This window comes from Eschscholzia californica, unplaced genomic scaffold (genome assembly GCF_041429995.1).
Source record: "Eschscholzia californica isolate CP2 unplaced genomic scaffold, dmEscCali1.0.p SCAF_6, whole genome shotgun sequence".
Taxonomy (NCBI): Eukaryota; Viridiplantae; Streptophyta; class Magnoliopsida; order Ranunculales; family Papaveraceae; genus Eschscholzia; species Eschscholzia californica.
Genome location: NW_028238483.1, coordinates 19166583 through 19176614, shown reverse-complemented (window position 1 = coordinate 19176614; position 10032 = coordinate 19166583).

Here is a 10032-nt window from a genome sequence, read left to right as displayed (position 1 = left end):
AGACACCCTGCCTTGGTCGGTATTCCTACCCCATGAGCCCGCCTCATTTAACTTTTTACATAGGACCACCTGGCAATGCCTTGCCTCGATTGGAAGTCCTATCCTATGAGCCCGCCTCATTAAAATATTTATGTCAGGTTTACACGACACACACCTTGCCTTGACTGACAAACCTGCATCACAACGTGCCTCTTCAGGAGCACTAGGTCCGCCTCGCCAAGAGCTCCGGATCTACCTCATCCAAAACTTACATCAGGACCACCTCGCAAATGTCTTGCCTCGATTGGTACTCCTGCTTCACGAGCTCGCCCTGATCAGACAAAAATAAAAGTACCTCGTGAAAAGTAATTATAAAGGAACAATTACGGGTGCTCATTGCATTGGTTCATCCAACATCGCATCACCGTCCCGTTAAACGATCATCGTCGTCGAATGACCCGAAAAATCACTCAGGTATGAAGCCCCTCATTTTACATTTTTACAAAAAAGATTTTGGTCCCTTTACGCGCTTGACCTCAGGTCAACGGACGCTGACCAGGGTCACGCGCTGGTCAGCACCCGCTGCCCGTGGTCACGCGCTGGTCAGCACCCGCTGCCCGTGGTCACGCGCTGGTCAGGACCCGCTGACCGTGGTCACGCGCTGGTCAGGACCCGCTGCCCGTGGTCACGCGCTGACCGCGCAATTGACCAGAGGTCAGCGCGCTAGTCAGCACGCGCTGACTCGGGTCACGCACTGATCAACACACGCATGACCCCGGGGCAACATGTGCTGATCGCACATTTGACCCGAGGTCAGCCTATACCTGCCTTGGTCAATCGCGTCCCTTGACCTACTTGTGTCGATCCTTGCTCCTCGACCAACCTCCAAGCTTCAACCCCGACTCTTTTTGGGTCAGTAACTAATGTTATTATGGTCAAATATTTCTTACAAAACATTTTGGTAATATTATTTTGTCACGAGGCTATCACTTTTGTCAAATTGTTTTCGAAACCTCATAGTGATGACCCATACCACCCTTCTACGGTTTACGCCAAAGGACGCAGAAATATTTGCAAATTTCTACAAAAGCATCGGAACACTCTGACAATAGCTTATCGATCTCCAAACGTCTTTGACTCACAAAAAGCGACACTTCTCGCTACCACGTCCCCACGGGACATGTACCAAGTTACAAATGTAACGATACCAAATTTCGAATCAGTCTCAGCGACTTTACTCTCTAAGTCTCCGCACTTCGTCGACTTAGAGAGTGGGGGACAAATTGTATGGGCCAAAATACGTCACCAGGGGCCCCCCCAGAAATACATGATTGATGGGCTTACGCGGTGGCCAATCCCATGAATTAATGGCTAATGGGTCCGACCCATTTATTTTCAGGCATGCCGAAGCAACGTTAAAGTACGGAAGTATGCCCAGCTCTGGATAAAGAGGTCCGTCCTCACCAGCCAAAGTACGGAAGTACATCCAGCTCTGGATGAAGAGGTCCGTCCTCGCCCCTTCGGTAAACCAAAATACGGACGTACATCCTGCTCTGGATAGAAGAGGTCCGTCCTCTCCTCCTTAGCTGACTTTCGTTCGTATATCCGTTGAGGAGGCTTTACCGTCATTCAAGATAACAATATCCCAATATATCCGTTGGATGGGAGTTAAGATATCCCCATTCATGGTAATAACTCCATGTGATGGGCCTAGAAGGTTACCCTAAATAGGTCTACACCCGCAAGTGCACGGGTGTCAAGTTGTAATAAATTCCGGTAAGACCGGTTCGTTCCTCAGAGACTAAGTGAAACCTATTCTAAGACTTGGAAGTAAGACGGTTTTGAAAATGGTTTTGGTTTTGGTGACAAAATAATAATGAACAAATTAATAAAACAAATTATGATACAACGAACTTAAATGGGGGAGAGGACCTAGGATTTTAGAAATTCACCACATAAAATCACCTTTAGAAACAAATACTTAAAATGGTTAATTCTCTTCTTTTTTTATAACTCAGAATTTTGGATAATGAACTATCCTAATTCCGGGAGATGTTTTCGTTAAAACCGAATAAAACATAACAATGTAATCATTTTATTTTAAATAAATAAATCTCTAAACTACTATTTATCAATTAATAAGTATGAACCGTCAAATGATTTAACATAAGCACGACGCATCAAATCGAAAAGTATAAATAGTGAAAAGAAAATCTATTTATCAAACTAAAACGAATTAAACTATGAAGCATTAATCAAGAGTTAATCAATAAAAATTATATCTCTAAAAGATCAAAAATGGGTTTCATCGTAAAACCCTAGATTAGATAAATTAGCTACTCATCACTAAAGAGATCATAATCATGGTGGGAGAGATAAAAATTAATAACATTAAAGAAAGAAAAAGATTCGGAGAAGAAAACACTTTTTTTCGCTTTTTTTTTCCTTCTGCGCAGCCAAACAGAACCTTAGGGAAAATTATTTTCTCGTCTTCCCAGAAACGATTTCCAGGTGAGAAAATAAATTTCCTTCCCTGGTTTTTCTTCTCCTTCTCTGTTTTCTCTTTATTTCTCTTTCCAAACTTCTCTCTTTCTCTCTCTAATGAATACAGAAACTCTCTCTAATAATTATAACCGAGTGATGATAAAGAAAGAAGAAGAAGAAGATGATAATGGATTTATAAATTCAAACTTTCTCTCTCTACAGTATCTCTCTCTCTCTCTCTCTCTCTCAACTCGTTCTATCTAACTCTCTCTTTCTCACTAAGAGAAGAGTTATAAGAAAAAGAAGAAGAAAAGAAACAGAACTTAAGATATAATCTTTTTCACTCTCTCTCTAGCTCTCGGCTATACTTCAATGGAGGAGAGATGATTCTCCTCTTTCTCTCTGTCTCTCTCTCTGATTTTTCTATAGGTCGAGCTCGAGAGGATCAATCCCCAAAACCGAGATGATTCAATCAGTTCCTCCTGTTATTTCTTATAGCCGAGAGCCTATACCTCTCTCCATCTCTTTCCTTCTCTATCTCGGTTTTCTTTCCCTCTTAACCTTTCTTTCCGTTCTCGGCTCTCTTTCCATATCTTTCATTCTCTCATCTAAATAAAATCACTTTCCTTTTTCTGCATCTCTTTCTATTTCTGTTTCAGTCGGTCGGAATCTTGGTGAAGTCTCGGTTTTAAGAAGAGCTTTCGGTTATAATAAAAGGAAGAACTATACTCCTCTAAAATTGTATCCTCGTCATCATAGTACACAGGACACTGTGGACCGTACTCTACATTCTCATGGTGATCTTCTTCTATAATACTAGTTGTTATTTCTTGTAGAGTTCTATAGGTATTGTCATTCTTTTCTTCTAAAGTCTGACAAAACTCGAAAGTACTCTTTTGAAGATCACTAACAGTTTGGGTCAATGAAGATGATCCTAAAGATGGAGAGTCAATAGTTTCACCGTTATCCCACTGAGGTTGAGACACGTGTGGAGCATAAGACTCTCCATTAATCCTCCTTAGCGCAATCATAGACTCTTCATGAACCTTCTTTAACATACTCATAGTTTCGGCCAACGAAGATGATGCTAAAGATGGAGAGTCAACCTTTTCACCGTTATCCCATTGAGGTTGAGACACGTGTGGAGCAGAAGATTCTCCATTAATCCTCCTTAGCGCACTCATAGACTCTTCATGAACCTTCTTTAACATACTCATAGTTTCGGCCAACGAAGGTGATGCTAAAGATGAAGGATCAATGGTTTCACCGTTATCCCATTGAGGTTGAGATACGTGTGAAGCATAAAATTCTTCGTTATAATGCATGTAAGAGTCATTAGTTTCAATGTTTTCCCATTGAGGTTGGGACACATTTGGAGCATAAGACTCTCTACTATAATGCATGTAAGATGATCTGTCAGGATATCTATAATATGGTTCATAACCTTCTTGAGGTTGGTAATAATCCCTACGACCATCATTATGCACATTGTCTCTAGGATGACTACTACTATTCTGCCCATTTGCTAAATACCACCATGGTAGATTTGAAAAACTCTCGTCCCTTCTGCCATTATGTTGGGACCACGATCTATCCATTTCTCATCAATTTTTTATTTATTTATTTATTTATTTTTTATCGAAAACCGAGGAATCACTACGAAGACCCTAGAGGAACGCAAACACAATCAGTCTAACTCCACCAAGCAACCTAAACAAAATCTAGACGAAAGACAAGTTGGTCAGATTTCCCTTAAAAATCTAGACAACTCCTACTTCGTTACAAAGCTTGAACTATAATGTTTATGAGGGTTACTCCATCCAAGTACTACGATCAAACAACTCTTGGAGACGACCAACGATAAACGTTGTGATAGCCGTCCAACCTGGTAACGTTTCCTCTTCTCGAGGCGACCTTATAAAGAGTTGAATGAACTTTCCCTTTAGGAATGCCCAAATAAAAATTAAGTCCCTGAATTGTTTCAAAGATCCTATGAGCTCGATACCCTAAGGCCAATGTCTAAACCAGATTTTAATGTAAGTGAGGTTTGGGATTCGCAACGTTGTTTCCTAAATGGGCAAGAGATCGGTGATGAAATCCGACTCCTATCTTGTAATGGGGTTTGTGCCCTTACTAAAGACGATTAAACTAAGCAGTTCGTCAAATCAATGAGGCACACAAAAAACATACAAGTACCCACTTACAGGGGATTCGTGGGTGGCCAGAGAAATTACCTCCCGTTCAAGACGGGCGATGACCTTTGATGACGACCCGGGCCACTCTTCCCTCAAGTGTCCGAACCCGAGGCTTCGTTTGACTTTCGGTTACAATTTACAAGCCCTCTAATTTAGGGTCAAAACTTTAATCCAAAAATAAAATTCAGAAAGTCTAAAGTCTCTCTCTCCCCAAAAATAAAATAAAAAATAAAAAATGTAAATTTCTTCTTTTCGACTCCTCCTCCTTGTTTGCGCCTTCTCTTTCGCTCCTTAATGCCCTACACACCAAAAATAGAGAAGCAAGTCAAAGTGGCCAAAAATCAAAACTTACCAAAAATAAAAACTTTCCAAGATTAGAACAAATTTAAAACATAGTCCCCGGCAGCGGCGCCAAGAACTTGATGGGCCTAGAAGGTTACCCTAAATAGGTCTACACCCGCAAGTGCACGGGTGTCAAGTTGTAATAAATTCCGGTAAGACCGGTTCGTTCCTCAGAGACTAAGTGAAACCTATTCTAATACTTGGAAGTAAGACGGTTTTGAAAATGGTTTTGGTTTTGGTGACAAAATAATAATGAACAAATTAATAAAACAAATTATGATACAACGAACTTAAATGGGGGAGAGGACCTAGGATTTTAGAAATTCACCACATAAAATCACCTTTAGAAACAAATACTTAAAATGGGACAACAGATCCACTTTGAAGTTGACTTATTCGCTCGGCCAATCGTCGGAATGTGTACGAGATACCATAAGGGCCCAATATCTCAATATCTTCTTTTTTTATAACTCGAAATTTCGGATAATGAACTATCCTAATTCCGGGAGATGTTTTCGTTAAAACCGAATAAAACATAACAATGTAATCATTTTATTTTAAATAAATAAATTTCTAAACTACTATTTATCAATTAATAAGTATGAACCGTCAAATGATTTAACATAAGCACGACGCATCAAATCGTAAAGTATAAATAGTGAAAAGAAAATCTATTTATCAAACTAAAACGAATTAAACTATGAAGCATTAATCAAGAGTTAATCAATAAAAATTATATCTCTAAAAGATCAAAAATGGGTTTCATCGTAAAACCCTAGATTAGATAAATTAGCTACTCATCACTAAAGAGATCATAATCATGGTGGGAGAGATAAAAATTAATAACATTAAAGAAAGAAAAAGATTCGGAGAAGAAAACACCTTTTTTCGCTTTTTTTTCCTTCTGCGCAGCCAAACAGAACCTCAGGGAAAATTATTTTCTCGTCTTCCCGGAAACGATTTCCAGGTGAGAAAATAATTTTCCTTCCCTGGTTTTTCTTCTCCTTATCTGTTTTCTCTTTATTTCTCTTTCCAAACTTCTCTCTTTCTCTCTCTAATGAATACAGAAACTCTCTCTAATAATTATAACCGAGTGATGATAAAGAAAGAAGAAGAAGAAGATGATAATGGATTTATAAATTCAAACTTTCTCTCTCTACAGTATCTCTTTCTCTCTCTCTCTCAACTCGTTCTATCTAACTCTCTCTTTCTCACTAAGAGAAGAGTTATAAGAAAAAGAAGAAGAAAAAAAAACAGAACTTAAGATATAATCTTTTTCACTCTCTCTCTAGCTCTCGGCTATACTTCAATGGCGGAGAGATGATTCTCCTCTTTCTCTCTGTCTCTCTCTCTCTCTGATTTTTCTATAGGTCGAGCTCGAGAGGATCAATCCCCAAAACCGAGATGATTCAATCAGTTCCTCCTGTTATTTCTTATAGCCGAGAGCCTATACCTCTCTCCATCTCTTTCCTTCTCTATCTCGGTTTTCTTTCCCTCTTAACTTTTCTTTCCGTTCTCGGCTCTCTTTCCATATCTTTCATTCTCTCTTCTAAATAAAATCACTTTCCTTTTTCTGCATCTCTTTCTATTTCTGTTTCAGTCGGTCGGAATCTTGGTGAAGTCTTTGTTTTAAGAAGTTTAGACAGCTCTCGGTTATAATAAAAGGAAGAAGAAGATGATGACGTCAACTGACGTCATCGAGTCAGTTTGGGCTGTCCGGGTCACGCATATATCTTGGTGTACCTCTGGACGTGACAGAAAGTAGCCCGCGCATTCCCTGGTCCATTCGATTTCTTGCCGGATGCATGCCACGTGTCTCTCTTGACTTTTAGTATACCAAATTTGACCCGAACTTTGACTTGCTCTAATTTATTCATCCGGACTCCGATTTGACTTTCGTTTTCGCCTACGGGTTCGTCTTGGACTCTACTTTCCATCCGAGCACTAATACTGATCATGAAATCAGAATCACAAAATGACCAAAATACCCCTAGTCTGCATTTCTCCGACTTTTATCCGTTTTGCACACATAACTCTGAAAAAGGTACCTGAGTAGAAAAAGAAACAAATCATCAGAGTAACCGCTCGAACTGGACTAACTAACCCGAGTTAAGAGATTCAGATGGGACATTTTCATGTCTCATCAAACATCCCCAAACTTAGATTTTGCTAATCCTCGAGCAAAACATAATAATAAAACCAAACCTAACTCACCACTTTCGCAGGGAATCACGATTGCACTTAGCACGTGCAACAAGCCGTTAAACCTCTAGGTTGCCCTAGAGGACGAGTTTTGTCTCGTGAGGGTTTGCAGTGAATATACCCACAAAATTCAGAACTTTCAAAATCCAGAAGGGTCTAAATATGATATGGGGAAAAAATGTTTATCCGGTACACTTTCGAAAGTTAATAGAGATGAAATCCAAGTCGACCAAACCATACAAATGCTAAAAATCCCTTCACTAGTAATCAAGACTCGAAGTGCACGTGACTAGCCAATATGAGTATCATTTCGGTTTTGAAAAGACAAGACCTCGATTACCGTCTCGATACATTTCGCCTCGACTACTGCCTCACGGTCATACACTCAAAAATTAAAGTCACTCAGAATGGTTCACTCTATGTGTGAGTATGAATATGAAGAAAACTCAACACATGAAAAAGACGGACTATAATTTTTGTGAACGACTGATCTCATAGGAAGGAAACAACCACTAATACGGGATGGGGAAGCTAACCAACTCTTCTCACCTGATCTACTTTCTAACAATGCTTCCTAGAAGTCGATAGATGATGAGACATGAAAATGTCCCATCTGAATCTCTTAACTCGGGTTAGTTAGTCCATTCCGGGCAGTTACTCTGATGAATTATGTGTTTATGTGTCTCAGGTGTCTCTTACGGAGTTCAGTGTGAAAAACGATTAAAATCGAGAGAAAGGCATGCTGAGGGCATTTTGGTCATTTGTTGGTTCTGGTAATCCTGGTCGAAATTAGTGCTCTAGTGAAAATGCAGTCCAAGACGAACTCGTAGGCGAAAACGGGAGTCCAATCGGAGTTCGGATGATAGAAATATAGCTAGTCAAAGATTGGGGTCAATGAGGGATGACCAAATAAGCCAGAGACACATGGCGCGAATCGGACAGCTCAAAGAAGATTTTCGGTACACTCTCGGGATGACTAAGAGGCGGAGGTCTAGTATATCTGGACGCAGGTTGCTAAGATGGTCCCAGAAAATCTATCCCTTCATCTTCGTGCCTACCTCGATCTGACGGCTCCTGTAACACTCATGAAATCCCGCGGCTTTAACGTGGATGACGCATGGTTATTAGTATGTACTGTGAAGTAGCCAATCATTTGCTATAAATCCAGCAAATACCCACGTTGGTTGATTCCCAATTTTTGGGAATTCCTATTTCCCTCTATTACCATCTCGGGTTCCTACCTCTCCATGGATTAAAAAGGCAAGAATATTTCTAGAGAGGGAAAGAGGGTGAGATGAGATTTTAGAGATGGAAAGTGTGAGCTGGGATAACCTTCCTTGCTTCTCTTACTTTCTTAGTTTCAATTCAAACAGGAAACTAAAGAGAGAGAGGGAAAGAATCCTTAACCATAATATTTATAGAAGAGATTTGGAAAGAGATATGATTTGGAGAGATAAGGATTCTGTTATTTGAAACATAGAGCAACCGAGAAAGTGAAGACTGGTTCAGCTTCTCCTATAAAAACAGAGGTTAAAACAATAGCAAGGGATCTCATCTTGCGGGGAGAATAAAAACAAGGGGGTCGGAATAATCTTTGAGGCTCTGTCTTCTTCATCTTCTCTAGAGCTTCAAGGACATAATTTTTAGAGAGAGATAGATAGAATTCATAGATTTATTTTCTTCTTCTTTTACTGTTTTATTAGAGTTGAGAGATTACATGACAGAGAGCTTTATAGAGAAAGCAGAGCACTCATCATCACTTTTTTTTATCATTTTCTTTTCTTTGTGAGAGAGAAGAGAGAGTGTTAGTAGAAATAAAGTGAGAGAAAGAGCTTAAACAGAGAGAGTGTTGTAGTTGCTATCAACATAAACATATATTCATCTTCAACATCTTGGAGCATCTTCTAAAGGCATTACTACTCCTTTGTGATCTTCTTTTGCTTGTCTTGATTTATATTCTTTTCTGAAATTTGTGACAAGATAATAATGAAGATCATGTTTGTATTTATGGCCATGTGCAGCTAGAATTCTTATCTAGGGTTAGATGAAACCTTGATCAAGTTTAACATATTTAGCCTTTTCATCAAAATATTGTTGTTTAGACTCGTATCATAATTTTAGTGATTTTCTTTCATTGTTTATGCTTCTAGACTTGATCTATCATTATTAGGTTAAGTTCTTTTATGATTGATACTTGTTAGTTGATAAGCAATAGTTAGTATCCGTAATATGGTGAATGAGTTCAATGTTGATAATTTAGTTTTCATGGTTATACCTCCGATTTGATCCACCATCATTAGATTAAATTCTTTTATGGTCGATGCTTATTAGTTGTATTTCATTAGTTGACTTATTATCATTCGAGAAATCAAGCTTTGTAATGTCATTGATGATTAGGTTATGAACGTATCATGACAAGGCGGATTCGAAACCCTAGCTTTCTCCCCCATTTGAGTTCATCTCTTTTATTTTCGTTAATCATTTTAATATTTTATTATCACCAAAACAATTCTCAAAAACAAAAAATCGTCTTACTTCCAAGTCTTAGAATACGTTTCACTTAGTCTCTGAGGAACGAACCGGTCTTACCGGAATTATCACTTGACGCCCGTATACTTGCGGGTGGTGACCTATTTAGGGTAACCTTCTAGGCCCATCAAGTTTTTGGCGCCGCTGCCGGGGACTAAGTTTTAAATTTTTTCTAATCTTGGAAAGTTCTATTTTTGGTAAGTTTTGAATTTTGGATACTTTGACTTGCTTCTCTGTTTTTGGTGTGCAGAACACTAAGGAGCTGAAGAGGAGGCGCAACAAGGAAGAGGAGCTCAAAAGG